This window comes from Schistocerca americana, chromosome 2, assembly GCF_021461395.2.
Source record: "Schistocerca americana isolate TAMUIC-IGC-003095 chromosome 2, iqSchAmer2.1, whole genome shotgun sequence".
Classification (NCBI taxonomy): Eukaryota; Metazoa; Arthropoda; class Insecta; order Orthoptera; family Acrididae; genus Schistocerca; species Schistocerca americana.
The window spans coordinates 1,025,724,674-1,025,752,003 of NC_060120.1; the positions used below are offsets into that span (position 1 = coordinate 1,025,724,674).

Consider the following 27,330-nt stretch of genomic DNA (forward strand, 5'->3'; position numbering starts at 1 on the left):
AGGTTCGAATCCTGCCTCGGGCATGGATGTGTGTGATGTCCTTAGGTTAGTTAGGTTTCAGTAGTTGTAAGTCTAAGGGGACTGATGACCTCAGCTGTTAGCTCCCATAGTGCTCAGAGCCATTTGAACCATTTTTAAATTGCTCGTAGCCGCGCGGGTTGGCCGCGCGGTTAGAGGCGCCATGTCACGGATTGCGCGGCTCCTCCCGCCAGAGGTTCGAGTCCTCCCTCGGGTGTGTGTGTGTGTGTGTGTGTGTGTGTGTGTGTGTGTGTGTGTGTGTGTGTGTGTGTGTGTGTGTGTGCTTAGCATAAATTAGTTTAAGTAGTGTGTAAGTGAAGGGACTGATGACGTCAGCAGTTTGGTCCCTTAGGAATTCACACACATTGGAACATTTGAATTTCTCGTAATTGTAATTTCCAGGTATTTAGCTGAATTTACGGCCGTTAGATTTGATTCGTGCATCGTGTAACCGAAGATAAAGGACTCCGTTTAGCACTCGTATGGGTGACGTCACACTTTTCATTATTTCGGGGTCAATTGCCAAATTTCGCACCATACAGATCTGTTCTAAGTCGTTTTCATCTTCTGATGACTTCACTGGACGATAGATGACATCATCATCTGCAAACAATCTAATGCGGCTGCTCAGATGGTCTCCTAAATAGTTTATGTAGACAAGGAACAGCAGAGGGCCTATAACAGTACCTTGGGGAACGCTAGAAATCACTTCTGTTTTACTCGATGACTGTCAATTACTACGAACTGTAACGTCTCTGACAGGAAATCACATAACTAAGACTATATTCCATAAGCATGCAATTTCACTACAAACCGCTTGTGTGGTACAATGTCGAAAGCGTTCTGGAAATCAATCTGAAATCCTTCGTTAGTTGCACTCAATACTGCCCCACGTTTGCTTTTGAATCATTGGAACCTACACTGTCAAAAATCTTAACTCCGTGTTAAAGATGCTGTACCTCCGATGGACCTCATTTGCGGCGATATATCCATATGAGTTGTTTTTTCATCCTAAATCTCTAGGGGATGGTTTCTTGCAGTTTGTCCCCATTTAGCAAAATCACAGTGTGTATTAACTACCGGTGAATTTGAGTCTACCGTGGCTCGAAATGGGAAAATGCCCTTTACTCCTGGAAATATCTCAATGCTACATTTGTCTACACTAGAAATATGACAAGGGCAGTGCTGGCGCAAAGGATCCTGCCACCTGCTTCCGCCTATATTGATCTAGAACGAAGGGCGATTGCTCTCTAATCGTCCTCCCTTGCCTTCCTGAACAATGAGCTATTGCTTTTCCTCTATTTCGGAAGAAAGGGTGTTGCCTCCACCGCAACCCCCCCCCCCCCCCCTCCGACCCCTCCAACGTAGAGCAACTGACTTATGTATCAAATGACAAAAAATTCAGAAAATGGTGGGAAATGTAAAATAGCCACGTTTCCCCCGTTAGTCTTAGAACACCATTGTGAAAGTAAGGAAGTTGCCCTAAGTGTAAATTGGTGGGAAATTGAAAAATTAAAGATTAGGCTTCGTCCTGCTGATGTCAAGCAATTCAGTTGAATTGGAACTCAGTTCAGTTGAACCAGAATGTAGTTCAGTTTCAGTTCAAAAATCGGGAGTCCACAAACCATAAATTTATAAATGTTGCTAGATCAGCTGTCCATCTCTGATGTCAGACATTAAACAATGTAATACAGCCCTTTACCTTAACTTCGAAGCCCAAAAGCTCACTTCTGATAAGATTTAAATAAAAACTATAAAAAAAGTCACCTGGTGAGAAATTCTTATCCTCCGTTTAAAATGATGGGGGAGCGCTCTGGTTGTCAGAATTAGACCGCTTATCCCAACTTTAAAAACTGTAGCTCGCTGGTGGGACACGTATGGTTGTCAAACACTTGTTATGGTCGTATGTAGTGGGATTGGACTGGGCGAGAGCTATGAACTTGCATGTTCATTTACACAAGTACAGCGCCATCCTTTATAATGTGTACACTAATGACCAACCTATACCTCAAGATGCAAGACTGTTCGTATATGCTGATGACACAGCTGTGGTGGTCCAGGGGTCCAATTTTGATGCAACATCTGGCAATCTCTCTAGAGCGCTTGAAGATCTGGCTCAATACTACGACGCCAATCACCTCAAGCCAAACCTTGACAAAACCCACCTGCGCAATAGAGATGCTGGAGTTGAGCTCGACGTTACATGGCAAGGTAAGAAGCTAAAGCACTGTCCAACACCTAAATACCTTGGGGTTATACTTGACAGAACGCTTTCCTTCAAGCAGCATTGCCAAAACACAAAGGCTAAAGTCTGCTCCAGGAATAACATCATCCGCAGGCTGACAAACTATGAATGGGGAGCTCGACCATCAGTACTGAGAACATCAGCACTTGCTCTGTGTGTTTCTGCAGCAGACTACGCAGCGCCAGTATGGGAAGCATCTGCACATGATAAACAGGTTGATGTAAGTGTAAATGAGACAATGCGAATTGTTACAGGCTGTCTCAGACCCACACCAACGGGTAATTTGTACCTACTTGCTGGAATTGCCCCATCCAAGATCAGAAGGCAGGTGGCAGCAGACGCTGAGAGAACAAAGAAAGAAACAGATTCTGGACACCCACTGAATGGGCACGTCACTCAGGCTCCGAGGCTTAAGTCTAGAAATAGCTTTACTGCAAGAACCAAGATCCTCGACAGTTCACAGGAAGATAAGAGTCCGTAAATGGGAGAATGAACAAACCGCACTGCAGATAATACCAAAAGAGCAAATGGCACCTGGAAACAAATTTCCTTATACAGTGTGGAGAACACTAAATAGGCTGAGGGCTGGTGTACCCAGATGCAAAACTAATCTGTGCAAGTGGGGACTGCTGACTAACGATGATGTTTTTTGCGGATGCGGAGAGGTACAAGGCGAGGCACATCTGCTCACGTGCCGACTACTGCCGGAGCCCTGCAGTTTTAGTGACCTGCTGCAAGCCAACGACAAAGCCGTAGAGGTGGCTAACTATTGGAAAAATAAAATTTGATCTGGACACGGAAAAGTAAAGTAAGTAAATTGTACTCCGCAGGTTGTGCATCCTTGCCACAGGCGGCTGCATTATTTCGCAGTTAACTGTGCGGCGTCGTATTGTACTACGCGCTAAGCCTCGTCGGTTACCACTGTTGCGGCCCTCACTCAGCGATCCCGTCTGCACCGGTATACTCAGTACAATAACGCCAGGATGAGTGTCTCAGCATGTGTAACGTTCCAACACGGAATCCCACTTAACATGCGCTTCCAATGACGCATTCCTAAGGCCTTAACCACGACTCAGTTTTAGAAGTAAGCGACACGCTATTGTGCTGCGCCAACTGGTTTCTCCGCCCAGGGACTGGGTGTTTGTGTTGTCCTCATGCCGGCAGGGTATCTCAGTTCGGTCAGAGGGCTAGTCGTCCTCTGCAACTTAAATGGGTGTCATGGTACGTCCGCCCCGAGCAAATAAAACGAACAAAATGAGATTAAAAAAAGTGGCTAGCGTTGTTGCCTCTGGACCACCGGATCCCGGGTTCGATTCTCGACCGGGTGTTGTCATTCGGAAAAAAGGTGAGACTGGACAGTGAAAAGATTGGGAATTTGTACGAGTGCTGATAACACTGTCGTTCTGCGCCTCAAAAACTAATAATAAGAATCTTTATTATCACGACCATTACGGCCGTACGCAGACAGATAGCCGATCTTACGTGTATGGGCATATAGACCTTCTTTCCGCAAAACATTAATGCGACAGTTTACAGAACGTGCGGTTGCGACGATGATTTAATGCTACTGTCATTAGTCAAACGGATTTTCGTTTTAGGTACGCGTTGATTGGAGCTTACTTGGGTGGGTACCGACTATGCGCGGCAAGATTTACACTTTGTCCAACTGCGCGACGGCAGGTTCAGCATTACCTTAAAAAACAGGTCGAATGCGCGCGACTGTTTTGTTTACTACGTGGTAATGTTTGCAAAAATGGTTCAGAAGGCTCTGAGCACTATGGGACTTAACATCTGAGGTCATCAGACCCCTAGAACTTAGAACTACTTAAACCTAACTAACCTAAGGACATCACACACATCCATGCCCGAGGCAGGATTCGAACCTGCGACCGTAGCGGTCGCTCGGTTCCAGACTGTAGCGCCTAGAACCGCTCGGCCACTCCGGCCGGCGCTAATGTTTGCAATGAATTGTTCTTTTTTATTAATCACTTTCTCTGAGGACTGCGCTGTGTGTGCCAGTATGTGACTAGTAACTTGGAATTGCATTGTAAAGTTTCTGTGGCGCATATGACAAGTGAAAGGGGGCATTAGTTGATCAGTCTTCTAAGAAATAAATTTCGGAAAGGTAAACAGTGTGGAGTAGCGTGGAGGAGCACAGCAAAAGCCTGTAAATCACGTGTTTATTTAAAACGTTCTTCAATCCACATTCTGTTTACTAATGAAGTCAGAACCATGAAGCCAGTCATAACTTAGACAGTTTATAATAGTGTATTACTGAATTGTGAGAGCCGGCCGCGGTGGTCTAGCGGTTCTGGCGCTGCAGTCCGAAACCGCGGGACTGCTACGGTCGCAGGTTCGAATCCTGCCTCGGGCATGGGTGTGTGTCATGTCCTTAGGTTAGTTAGGTTTAAGTAGTTCTAAGTTCTAGGGGACTTATGACCTAAGATGTTGAGTCCCATAGTGCTCAGAGCCATTTGAACCATTTTTGAATTGTGAGACCTTTATAATTAATTCTTAAAGAAGTTGCCTCCAATGAACTATTTCCAGTCAGGTTGTTACTGACATTAAAAAATATATATTTTTGTCGGACCAGGACCGGAAGCTCCATTCTGCCGCCATTACGAAAAACTTTAAATGAACAGTGTTTTGCTGGAAATGAATATTTAAAGTGTAAGAAAAGAGAATGCGCTTCCCCTCAACGACTCTAGCTATAAATCGTGTGCCTCTCATCTGATAATTTACGACTGCTTTGTGGCAGTGACAAAATTTTTGTTGACAGTACGTTAGACTACTGCTGCAAATGTTTTTGAGTCATTTACAATTCATGTTTCAAACAATGGTCAGTACATCCCCCTTTTGTACCGGTCCCTTGTCCGTTCGAATCTCGACTATAGGTGTTTTGTTTATGCGTCTCTGCACGCCCATCCCTCTTATGCCATGTCAACACTATCCACCATCCTGGCATCCGTTTGGTCACGGGTGTTTTTTACACCAGCCCGGTTGAGAGTCTGTATGCTGAAGCTGCTGAACTACCACCGTCCTACCGCTGTGACTTTCTCCTCAGCAGGTATGCATGCCGTTTGTCTGCCATGCATGGCCACCCCTACTATGCCTCCTTCTTTGGTGATTCCTTTGATCGTCAGTATGGGGCCCGTCACTCTCCTTTGTTACCACTTGGAGTCCGCTTTCGCCACTTCCTTTGGCGACTTAACTTCACACTACCTTCAACTTTCCCAGTGAATGTGAACCCTTCACCACCTTGGCTTCGTTAGGCGGCCTGAGTTAACCTTGGCCTTCATCGTTTCCTAAGGACACTACTCCAGCCTCGGCCTATCGCCTCCAGTTTCACGACCTTCGCATGAAACTTATCAGTAGTACCTTTGTCTACGCTGATGGCTCTCGGACTACCCGTGGGGTCGGGTGTGACTTTCGATATCGGCTTCCGGCACACTCCTCAGAATTTACAGCCGAGCTCTTCGCCTTGTATCAGGCCAGGGAGTACATCCGGCGACACAGCCCTTTCCAATTGTCGTCTGGTCTGACTCACTCAATGCACTCCAAAGTCTATATGCGCCGTACACTGCCCATCCCTTAGTGCAGTCGGTCCAGGAAAACTGTCAACTGCTCACTCTTGATGGAGCCAGTGTGATGTTTCTGTGGGTCATGTCGGTCTGCCAGGAAACGAGGCTACTCACGCTGCTGCCAAGGCTGCAGTCCTCGTACCTCAGCCCGCTAGTGCCTCTCTATTCCCTCCGATGATCTCTGTGTTGCCGTCTGTCAGGAGGCGGTATCCCTTTGGCATCGCCAGCGATCTTCACGGGACTAAACTTCGGCTTATTCAGCCTCTCCCAGCGCCTTGGACGACCTCTTCTCGGCCCTCCCACCGGGAGGAATTTTAACTCTGCTGAGTATTGGGCATTGCCTTTTTAACCATCGTCATTTGCTAAGTGGCGCTACCCTATCACTTTTCACTTTGTACGCATTGCGCCCGAATTTTAACCGTCCGCCACTTCATGCTAGAATGCCATTTTTTAAAGACAATTTACGTTCCACCATGGGTTTGCCGTCTGATTTATCGGCCGTTTTAGCGAATGACGAGCGGGCTGTCGACCGCGTTTTACTTTTTATTCGCCGAAGCAATATGGCGAAAGCCATTCAATTTTTAGTTTTGGATCTGCATTTCCGTATGGTGTTTTTTAGTCGTTTTTCGACGTGCCTATTTTTAGCTGTCTCCTGTTCTGTCCATAGGGACTGACGTAGTCGTTTAACTCCTCTCTGTGTTCGTGTTCTATAATTTTGACTTGGGCGCGTAAGACCGCGGTTTTTTTTTTTTTTTTTTTTTTTTGCGTCCTAAAACGAAACAAAACGCCCAGACACGCGGGGTTGGCTACCATTCGGTGCGCGGCCGTACGGTCGCGTTTGTTCGCGCTGCACAGTTCACGTACGCCGTAGTTCTAAAATTAAGTCGTGGTTAAGGCGTTAGGAATGCGTCTGTGTAAGCGCGCGTAAAGTGGGATCCCTATGTTGGAATGTACTGCAAGTCCGAGGCACACATCGCGACATTGTTGTACTGAGTGCGGGTGCAGTCGGGATCGCAAAAGCGGCAACCGAGGCGGCTTGGCGCCCAGTGCAATACGCCGCAGCATAGTTTTCAGTGCGGAATGATGTAGCCGCCTGTGGTAAGGATGCGCTAGTTGTGGCGGACAACTGTCCACGTTCCTCACTGATGACGTCACGCTGCCGCTCCACATGGGCAGGTAAAGCAGCCTCCTCCTAACAGGGCACGGCATTTATGAGAATAAAGACTTACGTCCATGCTTCTTCCAATCTTACCCCACTACATACGGCAGTAGTGACTTTCTGACCACCACACATCTTGCACCAGTGTGCTATGTAGGGGTGTTCAAAAAGTCTCTCTGCAGTGAATATACCGAAATGAAATTCAGTGAAACACAAGTCATTAATTTATTGAATATTCATTTTTACTTAAAAACTTTCACATTAAATGTTGAAAGTGTCCCCCCTGTTGTTGAATACACAATTCAATTCGTCTAATCATGTAACATTTCTTCTGTAACAGAAAGCAGTGAAAGTGGATATTACAGTTTTCAATTCATCGATGGATTTTGGACGGTTTTTATAGACAGTTGCTTTCGCTGCACCCCAGAAGAAAAAGTCCGGTGGTGTTAGGTCAGGCGATCTTGGAGGCCAAAGTCCCTGTGAAATTATGCGATCACGAAAAACTTCAGCAAGCAGTGACAATGAAACACGAGATGTATGCGCGATTGCACCATCTTGTTGAAAATAACCGTTCATTATTTCACTTAACACAGGTTCTCCTATGAATGGGTAAAGAATATCACTGCAGTATCGTTGTGCGTTTATTGTATCGTTGAAAAACCCAGGCAGGCGAACAATCATGCGGCACGCGCAGCTAACAATCATGCGGCACTGCGGAGAGACTTTCCGAACACCTCGTAGTTTTCCACAGTTAGGATATGCGGCCTAGTTCTGACAGTGTGTCCCATGATTTTAAACTTATGGTGCCGGTAAGTAAATTTCTCGCCATTCTAACCTTAAAAGATGTGAATTTTGAATCCCCCCCCCATATGAAACTGAAAAGTGAACTTTGTTTTCTATTTAACATCAGTGGGGTGGATTAAATTGTGTAAATTGTGACATCAGAGAAATAATTGTTTAAACTTTGGACAGCTGGAGTAGCAACATGTTTAAACTTACGGTTGTGGGCTCCCAATTTTCAAGCTAAACTGATGATTTCACATCATTAGGACAATGCCCTATCTTGAACTATTCGAATTTCCCGTCAGTTTACATGTAGGACAAGTATCTTAATTCTACAGTAACGTCATAGGGCTTGGGGTAAAGCCCAGACAGTTTTGAATGTCCCCAATTTTTTGAATTTGCTGCAATTTTATAAATACGGCAATTTGGTTGTTAGAGGGGTGGGGGAAGGTGAAATAATATACTTCGTTCCAGAAAAATAGAGGGAAGAATAATATAGTTTGTTCGAGGACAATAGATGGCGGGGCGACATAGAAAACTATAGGATTTTGTTCATGATCAACAGGTGGCATTAGAGAACAATACTCCTTTGTTGGAGAACAATAGAGCGGTGCAGGAGGAAGTGCTAGCGGCATCGTTTGTGCCACAACTGTCCTCGTCATACTGCTTGTACGTACATTCCTATCTTTGGGACATTCTCAGGTGTACATTCTTGTAACCACGCAAACTGTCAAGTGGAGTGGTCTGTGGTCAGCGACGATGCGTTCCAGTTTTTGAGCTTGACTGATGACATGGATGAGCGTTTGAGAACGAGGCTGCGACCCAGCAACAAGTCCCGAAGATAGGAATATAAACAAACAATAAAAACATCTCGTGTTTACAGACTCAAACGCGTTTTGCCCTTTCTTTATATATTCAAGGCATATTCAGTGGATTTAATCTGTAATTGTAGTTCCTTTACATGTAGCAGTTACTGATTCCAAACACGTCCGACCACGATTTTTATATGTATATAATGTTGGTGATTCGTTTGTCCTGTCGTAATGTGCGTTTCCTCTCATCTGTCTGCAGGTTAGACTGGCACACTGTCTCTTATGAAAAATCGGTACATACTGATGGCAAGCTCTTGTTCTACAGTTTCCATACCTTGTCATATCAGAAGTAAAATGTTTGTCACCATTTAAGTACAAAACTTTGAAACGTAGAAACTGCATTTACATAACTTCCACAAGTAAGTTAAAACGAATAAGAAAAATTTTCAGGAAAATTCGGAAAAATTACATGACATTTTCGCGTCCCCGTCCAAGATGCATATGGGATAATTTTAACTTTCGAGTACGGAAAATCCCTCAGTAAGAGGCAATTGGCAACCGTGGGAAAACATGCGAGTAGCGACGCTTTTTTTTTTTTTCGTCAGTGGCGACGCGTTTTCGTCAGTGGCGACGCGTTTTCGTCAGTGGCGACGCGTTTTCGTCAGTGGCGACGCGTTTTCGTCAGTGGCGACGCGTTTTCGTCAGTGGCGACGCGTTTTCGTCAGTGGCGACGCGTTTTCGTCAGTGGCGACGCGTTTTCGTCAGTGGCGACGCGTTTTCGTCAGTGGCGACGCGTTTTCGTCAGTGGCGACGCGTTTTCGTCAGTGGCGACGCGTTTTCGTCAGTGGCGACGCGTTTTCGTCAGTGGCGACGCGTTTCTTAGCCTTGTGGGATATTCATCACTTCTCAGTAAGGAACACCCGAGATTCGCAACAGCCCTACTACTTGGTAGTGTGCGGTGACCCTCCGGCGAGCAGGCTTGGCGTCGCAGTATCGTGGCGCCGCTGCGCGCCCACCTGGGTCGGGTTTATTTTAATGGAGTGATTCCTCGTGACCGCCGGCGCGTTCTTGGGCGCCGCCCAGGTTGGCAGCGCGCGCCCACTTCTTGTCTCATTTCGGCAGCTCAGTTTGACGGCCGCCCGCACACCCGCTGTCACGCCGCGCGCGCCAGCCCGGCGAGCTCAGCTGCTCTCGCGAATACGACGTCCCCGTCCGCCGAAACTCCTGCATGGTCTTCTGCTGCAGGCGCCCTCCGCAGCTTTCCACAGGGGTCGCACCAAGGTACTGCTCTCACCTGGGCGTGCTGTGCGCTGCCTTCCAGACAGCCTCCAACCCCTCCCCTTACTGGCATTCACTGCATGATGTCACTAAATTATTAATTACTGCAATAAAGGCTTGGAGACCGGTGTTCACTTTAGTTGAAATTACCAGAATGACAAGCGGTGCACGATGTATGTATACTAACGTTTCGTCTCCTTCTACGGGAGACATCTTCACAAATAAAGAGCTGCTGTATGGAAAGCTCAAGGGTCACGCAATTCGTCTGAAGGTGGGTTCCACAAAAGGCGACGAAACATTGTAAGGTAGTTAGTACATCGACCACGGCCCCTCAGCCCGAAATTGTTCTTATTGTGTTGTTCAGTCCGAATACTGGTTTGGTGCACCTGTACTCGTTACTGTATCTTGTGCAAGATTCTTAATTTCTGAATAACTACTGCGACCTCCATCCAATTGAAGCTGCATAGAACAGTCATATTTACTGTAGATCACCCTGTACAACTCTCTCTCCCCCCCCCCCCCTTACTCTCTCTCTCTCTCTCTCTCTCTCTCTCTCTCTCTCTCTCTCTCTCTCTCTCTCCCAAATTGACTATTCCTCGATGCCTTAGGATGTGTCCTGCCAACCGATCATTTCTTTTGGTCAAGTTGTTCCACATATTTTTTCCCAATTTTGATTCAGTCACCCGAGCCACAATTTTCTAATCTCCCCTATTCGATTTAGTACCGCCTCATTACTACCCACGTGATTTTCAGCACTCCTCTGTACCATCGCAATTACAAACCTTCCGTTCCCATATATATATATATATATATATATTCTAATAACACAACGTGCACGAAAAAGAATCTTTCCTTTGGCTTTACATAACAAAGCATCTATTAGTTGATGAATAATGCGACCTACCACAAAAACTTTTTAAAATGTTTTATTTCAATCCCATAACTGGTTTCGGGCCACAATGCACGTCTTCAGATGGCTGACATTTTCAGTTACATAGATGTTTTGATCAACAGCATGTCATCTCCTTCTGCACTGAGCAACAATAGTTGCATACTCAGTGCCACCTTATAAGTGTCATTAATCTAACGCAGTAAACTGGTAGCATTTATTTAGATATAAGACCAATAGATGAATACACTAAGCAGATTCAGAAGGATGTAGGTTGCAGTAGGTAGCTTGCACAGGATAGAGTAGCATGGAGAGCTGCATCAAACCAGTTCCTGGACTGAAAACAACAACAACAACAACAACAACAACAACAACAACAACAACGTGAAATACCTTTATACACTTACGTGTTCCAGTGGGTAGCGAATAATTTTGTTGTGGTCTTAATGATTGTCGAAGGTGATGTACACGCTGTTGCATTACAAAGAGCACACCAATTGTAAATAATCACTGTGCCACATTTCATAATATTATTATTGAGAGAGCATCGCACTTGTGCTTTGCACTCGATGTTTTGTTTACAATTCAAAGAGAATCCATTAAGCAATGATATTCAAATACCATTCGTTTCTATTGAGAAAAGATGTAAACTAAACGAAGACGATGTTCGGATGTGGATAATGCAACATAACAAAAAAATGTTTGCACTCTGAGTGAACTTCTTAGTAATCCTAGAACACTACAGAAGAGGAAAATGTTAGTGGTGGTAACTACTCCGCATTTTATTCAAAGGAAGTCACAATTTATAGATTATTGATTAATTACAGTTATAAGATGTACAGTGTTATATTACATGCCAAATTAACTACAAAATTATTTTGCAGTTATTCGCGTATAATTTCCAGTGTTCATTTTACTGTCCCGTGCTGGGTTTTCAGTACATAGCAGTACGCTTTTTGAGTCTTATCAGCGGGTTCTGCAGCGCTGCATGGCTTGCGTCACACGTGAACTACAGTAATGTTGCCTCAGCCACTTTGTTGTTTTCTCACCTTGCGCTTCTGGTGCATCAGTGTTAAGTATTTGACTGCATGGTATGTGAAGGCTTCTTGGAAGTTGTCCACTTGGCGCAGCGGTAATACCAAGTGTCGCGTTTGTTGTGCTACGTCGCTTCGGCACAGATGTTGACATGTGCAGTCCTAGATCACTGGCAGTGTCGCAACAACCGATTGCTTGCCGATGTCTTTTTGTACTCTTCGAAATTCGACGACGCAGTTCTGAAGTGGAGCTATAAATACGCGGCAGTGGACGCTTCGGAGTCTTTATTTACAATTGTTGTGGATTTCAGTGATAGTCTACAGCAAGACATCCAAGAGTTTTCATCCCAATCGTGCTGTCTGATGCTTACTGTTAGGAAAAAAATCGCATTTTACTCTTGGTTCGACTTTACTTTTTACCATTAATTTTTGGAAAATTAAATTTACAAGCTACCAATGAAGTAGCTATTGAGAAATTAATTCAGGGACTTAAAAAAATATTAGAAAAGTATGTTGTGTAATGTTAATATTTACAACATATTGCTTTTCGTGGTACTTCTTTATTTTTTCCCCCTTCAGTTGAAAGTGAGTTTTCACCGATAAGATGTGAGCATCAAATAGATAAGCTTATCTGGCCCGTGCCGCTGTCATCGATCGCCCTTTGAGTGCTTGGCGATTAGTCCATTAGAACTCCTTTCTGCAGAACTGGGAACAGTGTTCTATTTACATGGTTTTTGCACTTTTTAAGAGTAGATGATAAATGACGCAATCCTTTGATAAACTAAGGTGCAGGCTAAAGGGAACGTTGGCGTTCCATGCTTTCGTTGCTTACGTCGTAATAGTTGTCGCTAAACGCAAAGGATTTAGCTGCCACGTTCTAACTGAGGAGGCACTGCTAATGGTCAGCGACCTGATACTTGAAAGCCTGCTCTAGTGTACCCTGTTTGAGAGAGAGAGAGAGAGAGAGAGAGAGAGAGAGAGAGAGAGAGAGAGAGAGAGAGAGAGAGGGGGGGGGGGTGAGTCTGATGATGGCGAAGTAGGGGAGATAGTGCCACAGACATGATATGTGAATTGGAGTGGCAATCATTAAAATTTAAGTGTTTGTTTTTCTCGCACGCCGTTCGAGAGTGGAACGGTAGAGACAGCTTGAAAGTGGTTCATTGAACCCTCTGCCAGGCACTTTGGTGTTATGACTAGAGTAATCACATACATGTGAGTTCAGCGTTAAAGAATAGGGTCGTTCAACCGTTTGTGTCAGAAAGGATTTTTTTCACAAAATTGACTAACATTATAAGCAAGGAGTACAAGAAGAAATAACCAAAAAGTAAACCGTTTTATAAAACTTTCTCTGGTCCCTTGCCGCATCAGTTTCGGCGGTTACCTCCATCGCCTTCGTCTGGAGCAACTGACTGTCAAATCTGGTGCTGCGGCGGTCTTACATAGCCCACATTCTGTTTCTGATTGATCAATAATTACGTCATGTTGTCGCATATGGTGTCAGTGTTTGCGCTAGTGGTGCCACCGCTCCCGCCGTAGCGTAAACATTGCGACGAATATCTCTGGATCTTCTCTGCATCTGGAGGTGACTTCCATACATCGCTAAGATTATATCCGCTGTCACGGTTGACGATTTTCTCTCACATTCTTATTTCTACAGCCTCTTTCATTAGTGTGTCCCAGTAGGAGAAGTCCGGCGCAAAAGTTTTGTTTCGTCAAACAGTATTTTGTTTGTTTGTGAGTCTGTGATCAGCAACTGAGGTTTTCTCCAGTTCCTGATTTTTAATATGTTGTTGTTGTTGTTGTTGTTCTGCATAGCGGTTGGAAACGGTGCGAATGGATTGACCAGTATAATTGCTTCCGCACTCACAAGGGACGTCATAAATCCCTGGGATCCTGACGTTGACTGTCCTTAACAGGGCGTAGCATCTCCTTTATCTTCTTATCCGTCGTTCGAAAGTTGTGGTTTCACTTAGGAATCACTACGTCATACGGTTTCCAGACACCCACCATTTCAAGAGATATTTTTGAAAGCAGTTTCGCAATTTTCCTAGATCCAATTGCAGATCTCGAAAATTCCATGAACATGTGTCTAAACCAAATTATGGTCCTAAATAACAAAAAGGGGCTCAAGATTTAATAAATAAATATATCGCTGCTCCAGAAGTTTTATTTCGGAACTACCATGATAGCAGTTGTGCAAACTCAAAATTACGTTACAATAACTTTAGATACACTCAATTTCACTGTCAGTGATCTCAATGTGATTATCATCACTTTGATGAAAACCACGTGTCACCATCTGCTACAGTCATCTAGCACAGTCTCTTCGCCGACTGTTGCTCTGAAAGCTGTGATTGGCTTCTACAATGTACTACATTCGTAGAAATACCCGATTCCACCACTAGACGTGTCTGTCTTGCGAAAGGCAATGGTAATTTAAAAAATAATAAAATGAGGTTTCGGGTAGAAACCACTACTACTCAAAGTGTAACTAGCATTAGAAGCGATTAACTAAATTTCAAGTCTAGCTGCAGTAGGATGCCTGAGTATTCCCCAACATAGCAGGGTCCGCGTGCAATTGTAAGCATACTGCTGTTAAAATCTTAACCTACAACCACGTGTAAGACACATGGTCCGGTGTTCGGGCCAAATGTGGTCATGGGCCTGGTCTACGGTACGTCGGTCGGGCGAAATTTAAACTGCATGGGCCTGACACGATTCAGTATTAAACTTTACCAATTTTTTGAGTCAGATGATATGACTTTAAAATATCTGCAGGCCTTGATAAGATGAATTGTGATGATAACGCCTCCAAAAGTGTTGTGAAAGAGCTATCACAATCGGTGTAACACAGAGGGCGCTTTATGTACCTAGATATTTGGTACTCTTCACCACAAATATCAGTTGTCATTGGGGCAGTATGTGTGATAGAAACATAATGCGAGAAGATTTAAGTAAAATTAAATAGTAGGGGAGAGGGGTACACAATGAGGATCTGCAGTCGAATATCCGCTGTAAAATGCAAATATAAGTAAGGCGTTCATATTATGACGATAAAACATGAAACAGTTAAAAGTATTAGACAATAAACCAGTTGTACTTAGAAACAGAGTTGTATTATTGAGTAAAACACGGGAAGGATTGGAGTTTGATCGGCCAGACCAAATACTAGTATGCTTCCCAAACATGAGAAAATATGTGAAAGGATAAAGAAAAAATTACTTTATCTGTTTGCTACCGGGCTTTTCAATTCGTACATTTTGTGCAACAAAATAAAGAAAAACAGTTGATTATAGGAGTGAAATAGCCATACCATTGCTGAAGAATATACTAAAACCCTATTATAAAGGACGTAGATTTGCCAAAGAGGCTGCACGCGGAACGTTGAGCCCGTTTTACCAAGCACAATGAGCCAACAGCATGAAAATCAAAGCCACCAAGACTGTGTGAAGTTTGTACGAAAAATAAAAAAACGTAGTGAAAGAATGTGGGAGTACAAGAGGTGCAAAGGCCCATTACATGTATTCGTATGTTTCGTACGATATCAGATCCTTGAAGCTGATTTATTTATTTGTTTTTTGTAAGAGTGCCGATTACGTGAATTGTAAATGCATTGAGGAATTGGAGATAAATGGTACTGATTTGTTACATTCTACTGACTGATAATAATTCTTTCGTGGTATTACTGACAGTTATTACATGTGGTTGTAATTATCAAATAGTCCACAAAATTAAAACCGTTAGATGTTAAGCGCACACTTACACTCCGTAAGCCGTGCGCGAGTGGTTCAACGTCCGAGCGATTTGTCGAACCGCGGAATGGCTCTAAGTCCGGAAGCCGGCCGGTGTGGCCGTGCGGTTCTAGGCGCTTCAGTCTGGAACCGCGTGACCGCTACGGTCGCAGGTTCGAATCCTGCCTCGGACATGGATGTGTGTGATGCCCTTAGGTTACTTAGGTTTAAGTACTTCTAAGTTCTAGGGGACTGATGACAACAGCTGTTAAGTCCCATATGCTCAGAGCCATTTGAACCATTCCGGAAGGTGGTATTTACATTTCGGACCCAGGGCGTTATATATTCAATAGTAGGTGAAGGGGTTGAAGTTGAAGAGATTACACTCCGCAACTTATTGTACATGAAAAGTTAGTGAGAAGGGCAGCACTTAATCACCTAGACTATTAAAATGAACATCATGATTTATGTTCACTATGATGTGAATTAGTAGGCCATACCATGGCAGGAAAAGACCACCGAAAGTCACAGAACGACGTCTGGCTGGAAGTGCACCATCTACACGCTGCGAGTTCGGGTTAATCGCCTCACAGGGCTGTCTGTGCACTTGACGCTTGGTGTCACTTTGAGAGGGGCCAAATCGCACCCCGTTGGACCACGGTACTCGTCTCGAGTCAGCCACTGTCTGTTGTCGTTCGGCCCAGTGAAGACGGGCAGGTTTGTGTCGGTGTGAGCCGTGGCTTTTTGCTACGTACGAGATTCAAAAACTGTTGCGTGCAGTTCGCTTCGTAATATTGTATCGAGAATTTAGATGGATTCTCATTTACTACCTTCTAAGCGTCTGAGTGTGTTTGCCAATTAAAGTGCCATGCGTTTAACGGACGCCAGTGGGAAATAGAAACGACGTTTCAGAGGTCAATGCTGATTTATCAGTAGCTGCATACTGAAACAGCCAAAATAGCCCATACAAAATAGTTTATCTTTAACGATAAGAAGACGTGCACTACAGTATTAAGAGAGACGTTTTGATATTAAATTTTTGTGGTGCGTGACCGTAGCCTGCTGCCTACGTAGCCTGCACAATGACTACGGCCCTGTAATTGCTGCCAGTATCGAAGCCACGTGACAGAAAACAGCCTTTCGCACTCGGCTGCTGAAAGCGGACAATGAAGCGCCTGGTAGCTGTCGGGGGTCCTCTGCCGCCATACTAAATATAGCGAGTCAAACAAGTGCGGCCCGGCACCTCAACAAGTGCCCCGGCGTGCATCCCGCAACAGAAATTGGCAGTTACCCATACTGCTGCGGCAGAACACGCAATTCTCCAGAACACCGCGGTTGAGGAAAAGGGCAGCCACACACATTTATCCAAGACGGGGTAAATTCCTAAAATTACTACAACTAACACGGGGAGTTTGACAACGTGTTGCGCCCTAATAACTTAATTTGACAAAAAATACATAAAATATGTTGTACCACAAATGTTTATCAATTCAGATTAGTTTCATACCTCGAAGGTAAGCATATTTCATTAGGATCTGCGTAGTTGATTTTTCAATATCATTAGAACCAGTAAGATACGAAAAAATCTCAAATATTTGCAAAAAAAAATTTTTCATACGTCAGTAAGGTTAGACTGATACTCCAATTTTAAAAAATATGAAATAGCAAATTGATACCATCCTTTTTGCTTACAAGGCTGGTCATAACTATTTTCACGACTTGTAATTTTTATGTTGATTTTCCATGATGCTACTCCAGGCGGGTGTAAAATGAATTTGCGCAATGGAGAATAATAAACGCTAAAATGAAGATTTGTACCTGTCTATCCCCAGAAGCAGATCTATCTTAGGATCTCTTAATTCTATAAATTACAATCTAAACATAAATGAATGATGAAAGCAACTTATCCTACTAAATGATAAACGTTGTTCCTGCTTATGTAGATTTAAAAAAGCTGTATATTACAAAGTTTACATTCCCTAAGTAAAATTACAAATAAATTGCCCTACTCTGCCCCTTATTATGACTGTGCGATCTAATATCAATAACGCGAAGTGACTGACATCTACGCGCCAAACACTAGAAGACACTACTTTCAAAGATGATCTACGGTGGTGTGGAACCTCAGTGGAAATAAACTAACGCGATCGCAGCTGTTTAGCTTTATAGCCATAATAAGCCGTAGCAAGTTGCGATGTCACCCTACGTACTGCGTCCGGTGCGTTGAAGTGATGGTTCTCGTACTCGTCTGCGACGATGGAAGAATTCAGCCACAAATAAACTCTTTCAAACACTAGGACGGCAGGAGGCGGTCCTCTAATACACTCCAATACTGTCTGCCCCTCTCCGTGTTCAACAGACAAGAAACGCGAGCTCCCAGCCACAAGGACGGAGTTCAGAGAACGTCTCAACGGAAGTACAAGCAGAGCAAGTGCTCTTAATGACTGAACGCTGCGTACTCAACGACGACTTCCAACCCGGAGGTGATGTCCAGAACCGTATAGGTTCGCAACAGTACAGTGCCAAACTGTTCTAACTATAAACACTCCTGAGAGCAAAGACAGCAAGTCCGTCTGTACCAACATAAACTGATACCGAGCGACCGTCACACACGGGCGCTCACAGCGGAAGACCGCGTCTCTCCAGCGCTGGCTTTCCAGCAAGGCTTGGCTCCTCACCCTCGTAATTCCGAAAACGAATCATATTCCCGAAACCATGGAATATTCTCCCTCTCTACAGATTCTTCCGAACACCGACCAACCGTATTTTAGTCTTTTGTCATCCAGCGCGGAAAGTTTGCGAGGAAAAACCTATACTCCTACAATGGTACGCTTCTGAGTAAAAATGCGTGGAAATAACGCAGCCTGCGTGGTTTGCGAGGTGCCGCTTCTTCGTTCCTCTCACCTGCGTCCAAGATTTTCAGCGTTTCCGAAGTATAATCCTTCCGGTTCGGCTACAAACCGGCCGGTCGCGACTTTGTTGTGCCCCAGCGGTTAGGTGCTACGGCGTTCGTCTAGCTATTTCCTGTGTTCAAGCAGGACCAACACACCTGTGTGGTCCTTCCTCCGAGGGCTTCAGTTCCGCCAGCCGTTTCATTTCCACTTGCGTTCCAATCTCTACTAGTATAGGCAACCATTCATTACGCCGTACTCCGTCACCTTTCATGCAATAAGCGTTAACAATTATTTACAAGACGTATGTGACAATGTCCGTCTCCTTTATATAATCAAATATACGATGTACACCCTATCACATGATACCGAATTGTGTTTGTAGATCACGGCAAAGAATGTGGATGAGAGCTTGTAAGGTGTGACATTATAGCCACCTTACAATTTCATGGTGAAAGATCAACAAAATGCTGCATTTTTTTGGGTGCTTTAGGTAAAATACAACCCAGGGCCGTTCATCAGCGAGATGAATGTGACAAGTCTTCCAAAACAACCTTCCTGTTGACCGGTAGAACAGACGCGTAACAACCTACGGCTGTAGCAAATCTAGTCGTCGCCTCCTCAGTGTGATGGGCCGTTGTGCAGTCACGTAAAACGACCAGCACTGTTTGACACTATGTCTACGTGTTGCCCTGTGTTGAAAATATTGGAGTCTATAATTTCGGTGATGGTCTCTAAAGCTGCGCAGCCGCCACGACTGGAAAACAGCACCGAAAACCGCTCCCGCGTCAAGTAGACGCTATAATTTACTGTGAACGTCGTAACAACCGATTACGTAGCTCTTGTCGAAAACAGTGTTTTCCCTTCCACTCGCCAATGATAAATACGGGGTTAGTAGCGTCACTTGATAATCATTTCTATAAAAAGATGAGAATCAGTATGCATGCGACGCAATGCGTGTCTAATACGTTCCAAAACGCCGCGCGTTAAAACGGGTTTTTCCGGTGGTCATATCTCAGGGTTCTATTGCTGATTTAAAAAGGTTGGGTCAAGCGTGTTTGATAGCTCTTGCGCTAGGAACCATATGTATACGCAGCGGAAGGATCGTTTTACTGTCAGTATCCTATAGTACAGTGCAGGGTCAAAGTGTGGACGTAGGTTGTAAAGTGATGCAGCACGGGAGTATACTCTCAAGTGTCACCGTTATCATAAGGGTTCTGGGAACTGCACATTGTACTACTGAAGCACATGCAAAGTTTTTATGCACGTAAAATCCGGTCTGAGGTGTAAAATTAGTTCTGCGGTATTTGTTTTACATACGTGAACTGTCTAAATTTTCCTGAGCCATACATTTCTTTCACGTCAGTTACATGTCCTGCTGCAGCACGTGAAAGAAGGGAATCGGTGAAAAAATGCTGTTTCCGGTGCAAAAAAAAAGAAAAAAAGAAATGCTGCGAATATGATGCTGTTCATTTAAGACCGACTGAAAAGTGGGGTTCCAGATAGCTCATTCTACCCTCTTCAGCATCATTAAAAATTTTCCCAAAATTTTGGCATCCATCATATTCGTGCCTTTGGAGATATATATATATATATATATATATATATATATATATATATATATATATATATATATATGAGAGAGAGCGGGGGGGGGGGGGGGGGGGGAGGGAGGGAACATAGCTAAAAGTGGTGGAACTGTGCTAGGAAAAGTCAAGGAGACAATGCCAGTAAAAGACGAAGGGGAGAAAGTGGGTGTGGGTGACAGCCAGTGATAACGACAGTCTGACAAAAACAACGAGGAAGACAGATAAAGTGACACTGAGAAGAGATACCAGCAATAGGAAGGAAAGGATGAGATATTAGCAGTAAGACAGAGCAAGGAGGAAACGACAGTCAGAGGAGACTGTAGTAGTAGGATAGAACGAAGGTGACTGTGATAGAGAGATCATGACAATGAGTTGGGCTGAATGAACGAGTTCGAAAGGGCAACTGGTAGTGGATGCGTATGAGCGAATTGCAGCGATGGGGCTAGTGGGTCTAAGTGAATTACGATTAGGAAAGCTTGTGGGAGTTTGAGATGAGATGAAGGCTTTTGATACCGTTCCTCACAAGCGACCATTAATCAAATTGCGTGCATATGGAGTATCGCCTCAGTTCTGAGACTGGATTCGTGATTTCCTCTGAGAGGTCACAGTTCGTAGTGATAGATGGTAAAGCATCGAGTAGAACGGAAGTGATATCTGGCGTTCCGCAAGGTAGTGTCGTAGGCCCTCTGCTGTTCCTGATTTTTGTCATCAGTCTACTGACTGGTTTGATGCGGCCCGCCACAAATTCCTTTCCTGTGCTAACCTCTTCATCTCAGAGTAGCACTTGCAACCTACGTCCTCAATTATTTGCTTGACGTATTCCAATCTCTGTCTTCCTCTACAGTTTTTGCCCTCTACAGCTCCCTCTAGTACCATGGAAGTCATTCCCTCATGTCTTAGCAGATGTCTTAGCATATGTCCTATCATCCTGTCCCTTCTCCTTATCAGTGTTTTCCACATATTCCTTTCCTCTCCGATTCTGCGTAGAACCTCCTCATTCCTTACCTTATCAGTCCACCTAATTTTCAACATTCGTCTATAGCACCACATCTCAAATGCTTCGATTCTCTTCTGCTCCGGTTTTCCCACAGTCCATGTTTCACTACCATACAATGCTATACTCCAGACGTACATCCTCAGAAATTTATTCCTCAAGTTAAGGCCGGTATTTGATATTAGACTTCTCTTGGCCAGAAATGCCTTTTGCCATAGCGAGTCTGCTTTTGATGTCCCCCTTGCTCCGTCCGTCATTGGTTATTTTACTGCCTAGGTAGCAGAATTCCTTAACTTCATTGACTTCGTGACCATCAATCCTGATGTTAAGTTTCTCGCTGTTCTCATTTCTACTACTTCTCATTACCTTCGTCTTTCTCCGATTTACTCTCACACCATACTGTGTACTCATTAGACTGTTCATTCCGTTCAGCAGATCATCTAATTCTTCTTCACTTTCACTCAGGATAGCAATGTCATCAGCGAATCGTATCATTGATATCCTTTCACCTTGTATTTTAATTCCACTCCTGAACCTTTCTTTTATTTCCATCATTGCTTTCTCGATGTACAGATTGAAGAGTAGGGGCGAAAGGCTACAGCCTTGTCTTACCCCCTTCTTAATACGAGCACTTCGTTCTTGATCGTCCACTCTTATTATTCCCTCTTGGTTGTTGTGCATATTGTATATGACCCGTCTCTCCCTATAGCTTACCCCTACTTTTTTCAGAATCTCGAACAGCTTGCACCATTTTATATTGTCGAACGCTTTTTCCAGGTCGACAAATCCTATGAAAGTGTCTTGATTTTTCTGTAGCCTTGCTTCCATTATTAGCCATAACGTCAGAATTGCCTCTCTCGTCCCTTTACTTTTCCTAAAGCCAAACTGATCTTCACCTAGCGCATTCTCAATTTTCTTTTCCATTCTTATTCTTGTAAGCAGCTTCGATGCATTGGCTGTTAAGCTGATTGTGCGATAATTCTCGCACTTGTCAGCTCTTGCCGTCTTCGGAATTGTGTGGATGATGCTTTTCCGAAAGTCAGATGGTATATCGCCAGACCCATATATATTACACACCAACGTGAATAGTCGTTTTGTTGCCACTTCCCCCAATGATTTTAGAAATTCTGATGGAATGTTATCTATCCCTTCTGCCTTCTTTGGCTGCAAGTCCTCGAAAGCTCTTTTAAATTCCGATTCTAATACTGAATCCCCTATCTCTTCTAAATCGACTCCTGTTTCTTCTTCTATCACATCAGACAAATCTTCACCCTCATAGAGGCTTTCAATGTATTCTTTCCGCCTATCTGCTCTCTCCTCTGCATTTAACAGTGGAATTCCCGTTGCACTCTTAATGTTACCACCGTTGCTTTTGATGTCACCAAAGGTTGTTTTGACTTTCCTGTATGCTGAGTCTGTCCTTCCGACAATCATATCTTTTTCGATGTCTTCACATTTTTCCTGCAGCCATTTCGTCTTAGCTTCCCTGCACTTCCTCTTTATTTCATTCCTCAGCGACTTGTATTTCTGTATTCCTGATTTTCCCGGAACATGTTTGTACTTCCTCCTTTCATCAATCAACTGAAGTATTTCTTCTGTTACCCATGGTTTCTTCGCAGCTGCCTTCTTTGTACCTATGTTTTCTTTCCCAACTTCTGTGATGGCCCTTTTTAGAGATGTCCATTCCTCTTCAACTGTACTGCCTACTGAGCTATTCCTTATTGCTATATCTATAGCGTTAGAGAACTTCAAACGTATCTCGTCATTCCTTAGTACTTCCGTACCCCACTTCTTTGCGTATTGATTCTTCCTGACTGTCTTGAACTTCAGCCTACTCTTCATCACTACTATATTGTGATCTGAGTCTATATCTGCTCCTGGGTACGCCTTACAATCCAGTATCTGATTTCGGAATCTCTGTCTGACCATGATGTAATGTAATTGAAATCTTCCCGTATCTCCCGGCGTTTTCCAAGTATACCTCCTCCTCTTGTGATTCTTGAACAGGGTATTCGCTATTACTAGCTGAAACTTGTTACAGAACTCAATTAGTCTTTCTCCTCTTTCATTCCTTGTCCCAAGCCCATATTTTCCTGTAACCTTTTCTTCTACTCCTTCCCCTACAGCTGCATTCCAGTCGCCCATGACTATTAGATTTTCGTCCCCCTTTACATACTGCATTACCCTTTCAATATCCTCATACACTTTCTCTATCTGTTCATCTTCAGCTTGCGGCGTCGGCATGTATACCTGAACTATCGTTGTCGGTGTTGGTCTGCTGTCGATTCTGATTAGAACAACCCGGTCACTGAACTGTTCACAGTAACACACCCTCTGCCCTACCTTCCTATTCATAACGAATCCTACACCTGTTATACCATTTTCTGCTGCTGTTGATATTACCCGATACATAATTTACATAATCTAGTGGATAATATGAGCAGCCCCCTTAGATTGTTTGTGGATGACGCTGTAATTTACCGTCTAGTAAAATCATCAGACGATCAATTCCAGTTACAAAATGTAGAGAGAATTGCGAAAAGTGGCAATTGGCACTAAACAAAGAAAAGTGCGAGGTCATCCACATGGGCACTAAAAGAAATCCGATAAATTTTGGGTATACGATAAATCGCGCAAATATAAGGGCTGTCAATTCGACTAAATACCTACGAATTACAATTACGAGCAACTTAAATTGGAAAGACCACATAGATAATAGTGTGGGGAAGGCGAAACAAAGACTGCGCTTTGTTGGCGGAACACTTAGAACATGCGACAAACCCACTAAAGAGACAGCCTACATTACACTTGTCCGTCCTCTGCTGGAATATTGCTGCGCGGTGTGGCATCCTTGCCAGGTAGGATTGGCGGAGGACATAGAAAAAGTGCAAAGAAGGGCAGCCCGTTTCGTGTTATCGCGCAATAGGAGTGGGAGTGTCACTGATATCATACGCGACTTGGGGTGGCAGTCTCTGAAACAAAGGCGGTTTTCTTTTCGGCGATATCTATTTACGAAATTTCAGTCACCAACTTTCTATTTCGAATGCGAAAATATTTTGTTGACACCCACCTACGTAGGGAGTAATGATCATAATAATGAGAGAAATCAGAGATCGAACGGAAAGATTTAGGCGTTCCTTTTTCCCAAGCGCCATACGAGAGTGAATTGGTAGAGAAGTAGTATGAAAATGGTTTGGTTAACCTTCTGCCAGGCACTTAAGTGTGAATTGCAGAGTAACCACGTAGATATAGAGTTGCATGTCAAAAAAAGCGCGAATAAGTTCGCATGACAAAATTTTTGGGAAAATTTTTAAAGGTGCTCAGGAAGCTAGAATGAGGCAATTGGTACCCCACTTTTCAGTCCTTTAAATAAAGAGGAACGCATTCGCTTTTGTTGTCGTCCGACAGTACTTTTCTTGCCTACGAATGAGATACAGTGGGGGCGTTCAAGTTTGCCGTGCAGACTCTGTATACTGGGTGCCCCAGCTGTGGTGTTTCCGCCGGCAGCCAGTCTTGTTTGGAAGAGCACGCGCGAAAGGCATTTCCTGTCCGCAACGTGCTGTGCAAGTGGCAAAGCAGACGTGACGAGCGCAAGCAGCGGCCCCTGGATCACGGCCCTGGAATCTCGTAACTCACGCCGTCGGTACGTAGGCTCGCGTGTTGTCGTTAGCGCACGTTACGGAATAGCGCAGCTGTCGTCGCTGGAGAAGTGGATGAAAGCGCACAACAACAAACGGCGGCTGATCAGAGCGACAGACTGTTCGGCCTTGGAGCTTCTGCTCCTGCAGGCCTAATAGCTGAGAGGCGTCTGGCTACAATTACGGATCGTCTTAATCGATCTCAATACAATGTGAGCTATCCAGGTGCCGACGTGGTAAATATGCTGAAACGTTTCTTTCTTCCTCTATTACAGGCCCTCTATTGTTCCTGATCTATATTAACGACATAGGAGACAATCTGAGCAGCCGTCTTAACTGTTTGAAGATGATGCTGCCATTTGCCGTCTCGTGAAGTCATCAGAGGATCAAAACGACTTGCAAAATGATTTAGATAAGATATCTGTATGGTGCGAAAAGTGGCAATTGACCCTGAATGAGGAAAAGCGTGAAGTCATTCACATAACTACTAAAAAAAATCAGCTAAATTTCGATTACGCGATAAGTCATACAACTCTGAAGGCTGTAAATTCAACTAAATACTTTGGGATTGCAATTACAAATAACCTAAATTGGAACGATCACATTGATAATATTGTGGGTAGAGCAAACCAAAGACTGCGATTCATTGTCAGAACACTTTGAGTGCAACAGGTCTACTAAAGAGACTGCTTAAACTACACTTGTCCGCCCTATTGTGGAGTATTGCTGTGCGGTGTGGGATCCGCATCAGGTAGGACTGACGAATGACATCAAAAAAGTACAAAGAAGGGCAGCTCGTTTTGTATTATCACGAAGTATGCCACAGACATGATACGTGAATTGGAGTGGCAATCATTAAAAACAAAGGCGTTTTTCGTTGTGACGGGATCTTCTCATGAAATTTCAATCGCCAATTTTCTCCTAAGATTGCGAAAACATTCTGTTGGCACACACCTACACAGGGAGAAATGATCATCACGATAAAATGACACACCAGGGCTCTCACAGAAAAATTTAAGTGCTCGTTTTTCCCGCGTGCCGTTCGAGAGTGGAACGGTAGATACAGGCTGAAGGTGGTTCGTTGAACCCTCTGCCAGGCACTTTATTGTGAATAGCAGAGTAATCACGTAGATGTAGAAATGTAGATGTAGTCGTTTGAGATTTCGCGGCGTCGTGCAAAGTCCCCTCGCGGCCACTGCCAAAATGTAAACGGAGGTAGGTCTGTATGACATTTTTAGAAAATGTTTTATAAAATTCATGTATAAAAAGCTTCAAACGTCTGATTACTTTGCAAGCGAGTTAATGTCTTAAATATTTGACGTCAATGCATATGTAACTCTTTTCAGGCATATTAATATATGTCATCTCCTGAACTGAACTATATGTATTACAATTATATACACTCCTGGAAATTTAAATAAGAACACCGTGAATTCATTGTCCCAGGAAGGGGAAACTTTATTGACACATTCCTGGGGTCAGATACGTCACATGATCACACTGACAGAACCACAGGCACATAGACACAGGCAACAGAGCATGCACAATGTCGGCACTAGTACAGTGTATATCCACCTTTCGCAGCAATGCAGGCTGCTATTCTCCCATGGAGACGATCGTAGAGATGCTGGATGTAGTCCTGTGGAACAGCTTGCCATGCCATTTCCACCTGGCGCCTCAGTTGGACCAGCGTTCGTGCAGGACGTGCAGACCGCGTGAGACGACGCTTCATCCAGTCCCAAACATGCTCAATGGGGGACAGATCCGGAGATCTTGCTGGCCAGGGTAGTTGACTTACACCTTCTAGAGCACGTTGGGTGGCACGGGATACATGCGGACGTGCATTGTCCTGTTGGAACAGCAAGTTCCCTTGCCGGTCTAGGAATGGTAGAACGATGGGTTCGATGACGGTTTGGATGTACCGTGCACTATTCAATGTCCCCTCGACGATCACCAGTGGTGTACGGCCAGTGTAGGAGATCGCTCCCCACACCATGATGCCGGGTGTTGGCCCTGTGTGCCTCGGTCGTATGCAGTCCTGATTGTGGCGCTCACCTGCACGGCGCCAAACACGCATACGACCATCATTGGCACCAAGGCAGAAGCGACTCTCATCGCTGAAGACGACACGTCTCCATTCGTCCCTCCATTCAAGCCTGTCGCGACACCACTGGAGGCGGGCTGCACGATGTTGGGGCGTGAGCGGAAGACGGCCTAACGGTGTGCGGGACCGTAGCTCAGCTTCATGGAGACGGTTGAGAATGGTCCTCGCCGATACCCCAGGAGCAACAGTGTCCCTAATTTGCTGGGAAGTGGCGGTGCGGTCCCCTACGGCACTGCGTAGGATCCTACGGTCTTGGCGTGCATCCGTGCGTCGCTGCGGTCCGGTCCCAGGTCGACGGGCACGTGCACCTTCCGCCGACCACTGGCGACAACATCGATGTACTGTGGAGACCTCACGCCCCACGTGTTGAGCAATTCGGCGGTACGTCCACCCGGCCTCCCGCATGCCCACTATACGCCCTCGCTCAAAGTCCGTCAACTGCACATACGGTTCACGTCCACGCTGTCGCGGCATGCTACCAGTGTTAAAGACTGCGATGGAGCTCCGTATGCCACGGCAAACTGGCTGACACTGACGGCGGCGGCGCACAAATGCTGCGCAGCTAGCGCCATTCGACGCCAACA

At 44.6% G+C, this 27,330-nt stretch overlaps 1 protein-coding gene across 2 annotated transcripts in view; it reads left to right on the plus strand.

The window, feature by feature from the left end:
• The window catches only part of LOC124596407 (PRL-1 phosphatase), a 627,938-nt gene that overhangs the window by 450,704 nt on the left and 149,904 nt on the right, over window positions 1-27,330 (plus strand). The window contains exon 1 of one of the 2 annotated variants that reach the window (XM_047135539.1): window positions 9,779-9,879. The exons of the other annotated variant lie outside the window; for it this stretch is intronic. The gene's annotated coding sequence lies outside the window, so the exon portion shown is untranslated. Of the gene's footprint in view, window positions 1-9,778; window positions 9,880-27,330 lie in introns of those variants that run through there. 2 annotated transcript variants of the gene reach the window in all.